Genomic DNA, 6000 nt, shown 5'->3' with positions numbered 1-6000 from the left:
TTCCCTTCCAGATCCTTCCCCATCCTTGTTACCCTCCTTTGGACCCTCTCTGACAGCTCAATGTCAGTTTTATAACGTGGCACCCCAAACTGGCCCAGTACTCAAGATGAGGCTGCCCCAGTGCAGAGCAGAGGGGACAATCCCCTCCTCTGCCTGCCTGGCCAAGCTGTGCCTCATCCCCCCAGGACAGGGATGTCCTTCCTGGCTGCCAGGGCACTGCTGGCTCATGTCCAGCTTTCCTTGGATGGGATCCCCAGACCCTTTCTGTGGCACTGCTCTCCAGCTCCTCGCTCCTCAGTCTGTCTGTACAGCCAATATATATATTTGCAGCCTGTAAGTGCAGCCAAATCCTGCACTTCCCCTTGCAGAGCTTCCTAGGGTTGGTGATTCCCAGCCCTCTCTCTGCAGGGCCTCCCTGCCTCCAAAGGAGGCAACAGCTCCTCCCAGTTTTGTATGACCTGTGAACAGATCTGTGCTCTCAGTGTCCCTTCCAGTCCTGTGTCCAGGTCATTAATAAAGATGTTGAAGAGCACAGGGCTGAGAATGGAGCCCTGAGAAACCACAAGAACAAAGAGCAAACCCAAGAGCCTTTTGATAAAACTCATAATTATATCATTAACATATTTTCTTTCTTTAAGTATAGAGCCTACTGAGAGGGTAGCAAAAAAACAAGAATTGAAATTCACATCTCAGCAAATAAAGAGGTGGCACCCACAGAACAGTGTTTTCAACTGGCACCTTTTATGGCTCCCAGCCCATGACCTGCCTAAAAGGAATGACAATTTTCACACACTCTGCACTGATTTATAGGACACAATCTTGGACACAAGAGTGAATAATTTCTTCCTTTTACATTGACAACAGCTGTAAATATCTTAAAGCAAAAAAATCACCAAAGGAAAGCATCAGGCATTTGGAACTTGTGTTTCTCTCCTGCTTGCACAATGACCATCTAAGTCTCTCTGAATTTTCTGCTGTTTCTTGCTCTGGGTTTTTGTTTAATTTTGAACAATTCTTTCTGTGAACCCGAGATCCATACCACTGCAGTTGATTATTCTTTTCAGATGTTTTCCTTCACTAACATCCTGAGACTTAATTCTTGTTACAGTCCTCTCCCTACCCTGAGGAGCAAATTTCCTATTGACCACTACTCAGCTCAATTCTGATTATAATTGTAAAGGCACTGCACTGAGATTAAACCTCCTACTTCCACATCTCATGCACAGCAATCTGAGAGGGTTATTAAAATAGACTCCCTTCTGATCATCTCTGTAGATGTTTTAATCTTACATTTAGTGTTTTTATATCCAAACCTTGTTCCTTACACACAGGGGGAAGGGAATTAATTGAATTGAGTGGGAGGTTGATTTGGTGGAGTCCATTGGAACTGAGCAAAAGTATCTCTCATCTATTGAAAAGCATTTACTCTGAATTCTAACAAAATAAGCCCATTTTTAAACTGCTCACTTCAAGGAGAAGAGAGGGAATTGTTTGTACTCTGTCTTTCCCCACTAGTGTTTCTATTATTTTTCTTAAAAGCAACACGGGCACCTGGGAAAAGATGATACAGCTGCGATGTATGGAGTGGAGTGTGGCTGGGTTTTTTTCCCTGCTAATGTTATTTCCAGTACAGAAACGTGAAAGGGTTTTCAGTGGACTCATGGGATGAGAATGGGCTGAAGGAGGCAGTGAGGTAGGCAGCTAACAATACTTCATTTTCTCTCTCTGCCCACTGCATCAAAGCAAATGGCCTGGGCTCGCTTGCTGATATTCTCACGTCTCCTCATTTATATGTAAAGGACAGAATCAGTAGCAATGGTAGGGAAAAGCATCTGCCTAATGCTTCCACTCAAGATGTTAGTGCACAATGCAAACTGGAGCTTCCCCACCAGGAGTGTGGAACTTGCCATAAAGCCCAGCACCTCCCAGCACACAACTGTAAAGAACAGACTACAGGGTTTGCTTTGGAAGAGACGAGGATGGTGAATTCTGAGCACATGGGCTCTGCTGCTAGGTTTACTCTCATGACCTGCCAGCAGCTGTGGAAAGATGTGCTCATCAGGAATGAATCAGGATTTGCATGAATCAAGGAAATGAGGATGTGCAGGTGTCCCAGATCCTGCACTCACACTGCACATCTTCAGCAAGGAAGCAGAATATTTGCTACAAAGGTCAGAGACAAGGACCAACACTAATACTGAACACAGGCACACTCATGTGTCTGACCCCCAAGTCTGCAGCCAAGGCTCAGAAACAGATCTGTTAAATCTCAACATCTTTCTAACTCTCTCAACATAAACATGGCACAATAGCACAGTACTTTAATGTAACATAGACAGCAAACTCAAAATCTCTGCTTTCCTGGGCCGTGTTAGGACTAATTAAATACAAGCCTCTGAAGGAAGTCTGGGTGCTTGCAATCTGACTAGAAATCCTGGGAGACAAGACCTTATTTTCTGCTGTGCTTCAGTGGTTGGTTCAGTGTGAACAGCATCCAGTGCTGGAGCACAAGAGGCCCCTCAAATCAAAGTTCTCTCTAGCAAGTAACAAGGAGTCACAAGTTCGTGCATAACTTCAGGAACATCAGCAGTTCTGCAGCCTCTTGTTCTTCCAAATGTTAAAGCTCCCCTTACTTTTATTCAACCACCTCACTATTTTCAATTAATTGCTTTTATTTACCAGATTTTACATTTGTTAATCTGATCAATATCAAATTAACCTCACCTTCAAGGTCATTAGAGAACATGCTGAAAGAAACTGTTTTAAGAAAACCCTGAGAGCAGCACGTACATTTTCCCTGCTCAACACTAGCAATCACCCTTTCTCTTGTCAATTGATCCTTTCTCATTACTAGCCCTTCCTTTAGTATAGCAGTAGATTTTGTGATCTAAAAACCCCAAACTAACTAGCAATCCTGCCATATCCCATAGGTATCTTGCCTGAGAAACAGGCTCATACAGATGGGAAGGGACTGGGTCAGAGCCTTTAAAAATCCCCCTCATTTGGCTTTGCACATCAATAAAATTGAAAGCTCTGGCGTGTGTTTAGAAGCGCTGCTACCACCATTGTAACTATACAGCAAGATAAAGTCTGATTTCAGCCTGTACATACAGCCATACAAAACATTCCCACCCCGCACTCAGCATTAAGACTGTCACCATTACCTGGACATCTTGCTGGTAAATGTTGTGATGTTCTGAACAGGCAGCAGGTCTTACTCAAGTCCCCTATTGCACTTGTAGGAGAGGTCTCCTGGGCCAGGGCTCCACACACAGGACACGAAGGATAAAGACGGCACATCACAAGGCAGCGCTCTCTGGGCTCAGGTTTAGAATCATTAGTCTTCCCAAGGTGGCTGGAGAAGACAAGGAGTTCCTGAAACTGCTCCCAAACCCACGAGCTCCCAGCGTGCTCACACCTGCAGAGGGCCAACAAGAGCATTTGGGTGCTGGGTGTGCCACAGCACCATCACACCTCCAACGAGCAAAGGCAGCCCAAAGCAAGAGCCTGGGGAACAGCCACAGGGCAAGGGTGGTGCTCAGAGGACAAGGAGGCAGCAACACCAGGGGAACAAGGCACAAGGATGCAAGGCTGGATGGAGAACAGAGCAGGAGAGCACTTTCAAAACCAGTCAATGTAAACAAAGCAAATGCTCCAAACTTGGGGCAGGTGGTGTGATGACAGGCAGGTGGTAAGGGAGAGAAAAGAAAAACATTAATTTAAAGGTTTGGTGTATTTAGGCTGAGAAGAATGGAAAATGGAAAAGGAGAGATGATAGAGCAAGGGGGAAAGAGGTGCAAAGTTTTAGAAAAGAGTAAACCAAGACTAGCAGAATGTTTTCTTTTTTAGATTCAATTTCCAATCTGCTTTGACTCTAAAGAACAGAGCTATTAATACACTTCAGAAATTTAGTACAAGAATTAATCTACAGCTACCTCTGCAGCATGTAATCAGCTGTAAGAATGACACTGCTTATCACCTTTACATTGTCATTACATATAAACAGAAATATTTCAGTCTATTTCTCAAAAACCTCCCTTATTACAGCTTCTTAAAATATTCCCATAGTAGTGAATCAATTTGGTAAAACACCTTTATTTTTGGCTCACTTTCTATGACATCCAGATCTGTGTTAATATACATGGCAATTATGTTCTAAGTAGAAATGCCACAATATTTTACTGCATTCATTACTACATAAATATGTAGATTTATGTGCATGGCTCATAAGTAGTAAATATTACCATTATCTGTCACCATAAAGCAGTAAAACCCTGGCTCATGTAACACCATTTTTTTGTCTCTCTCCTGTTACACTACTGATGGGGCAAAAACCAGAAGTGTTTATTTGGGAATTTTTATGGTCTTTACAACATGTCTGACACCTCAAAGTCAAAGAGAAGCTTTGCTTTAAGAAACTTATGGCATAAATGTCAGCCCAATTCCAACATTTAAAAGCAAATGTAATTCTTAGCATAATTAACAAAGAACTAACACATTGTTTCAAAAGAGCATGTCTGGAAACAGAACAGCAAAATCCCACCCAGATAATAAGCAGAGACTTGAAAAGAGCTGTGTCTGGGGAATCCTGCTTGGACTTGAAACAGCAATGACAGAAACACAACAAAAGAGGCTTGATAGGCAAAATGTAATGGAAAAAAGCACAAACCCCTCCAAAAAAGCCCATGCCAAATAAACAGCATCCCAGAGATCATTAATCCATAATTACAAGTATTTTTTCCTTTTTCACTGAAACATTAAGAAGTTAAATAACTTTACTTAAGCAAAACATTCCACATAGCCCATGAAGTTGATGTAATCCACTTATTTGGCAGTGTGTGGCAGACCATTTCATAAGATGCTGTTGCAAAGTGATGTGTTTGTTATGTTAGTTTATGTTACAACTCTGTGTGATAGACAGTATTTTAGTAATTATTAAGGTCTAGAAACTAGAGAGATTCATACGGACACTTAGGTCAATAAACATCATGGTGTTTATTAGCTCAAGTCCTACAGTAACTCAGTATTTCCACCTGTATCTAAAATCTGTGACAGTTACAGCCTTTAGGGCTGGAACAACTATATCAGCATAAAGTGTTCTAAATATGAGATTTTGCTACATTTTAGCTGATATTTGACTTCTGTTGAAGCTGGCAGAGTTGTTTTCCTCCCCCCTCCCAGGAGTATGCTCCATCTCCTTTAATATTTCTGTAGCCATTCAGGGACCAGGCTCAGTCCACCAAAGGGCAAAAGCTAGTACCAACAGGGGAGAGGGAGAAGACAAAGGAGAAGTTTGACTTTTTTGGTAGGGATGCTGTCAGTTTAGCAGGTTGAATCATGCAGATGAAGGGTAAGAAGACAGACATCAGAGCTGGCAGAAGATCCCAAGCAAGAATGGCAGGAGCAGAACTAATCCCTTGAATAGCAGCAGCCTTAAGAACAGCCCAACTGTGAAGTGAAGGCACCTCCTGAACGATTCCTGGCTACTTCTTGCAGTGCAAGAGGAGCATTTGGAACACCTCCCATCCTTGACAGCCGTGTTAACAAAGGGACAGGAGAGAAAAATAGGTTACATTATTAGTACCAACATATTTAAAGTTATCTGTCTATTGTGTGTAGCTAAACACGCCATCGCATTTTGTACAAGGAATCAGGCAGCTGTACATGCTAGACTTTAAAAATCCAGTTGCAATTTTACAAGCATTAAGTATCTTAAATTCAAGTTTGGAACAAAGGTGACATCCAAAATATTTAAAACTTGTAACTGCTCCATCTTCCTTACTGCTTGAAATGATTGCAAAAGAAGGGTAAGATATTTTGACACTTTAACACTTCTAAAATTGCCAAACACAGAAGAATAAGGAAGTCTGTAACAAACCTGATAACTCATATAAATCAACCAGTTTAAAACATCAGCTCTTTATCAGCAGAAGGAAATGCTAATGTCTCTGAACAATAGAGTGGTGGCAAATAGGCATTCTGTTCCCTGACAGAGAAAGG

The sequence above is a fragment of the Catharus ustulatus genome, chromosome 9 (assembly GCF_009819885.2).
Source record: "Catharus ustulatus isolate bCatUst1 chromosome 9, bCatUst1.pri.v2, whole genome shotgun sequence".
Lineage (NCBI taxonomy): Eukaryota > Metazoa > Chordata > Aves > Passeriformes > Turdidae > Catharus > Catharus ustulatus.
The sequence above is the reverse complement of the archived record's forward strand: the minus strand, read 5'-3'. Positions refer to the sequence as shown.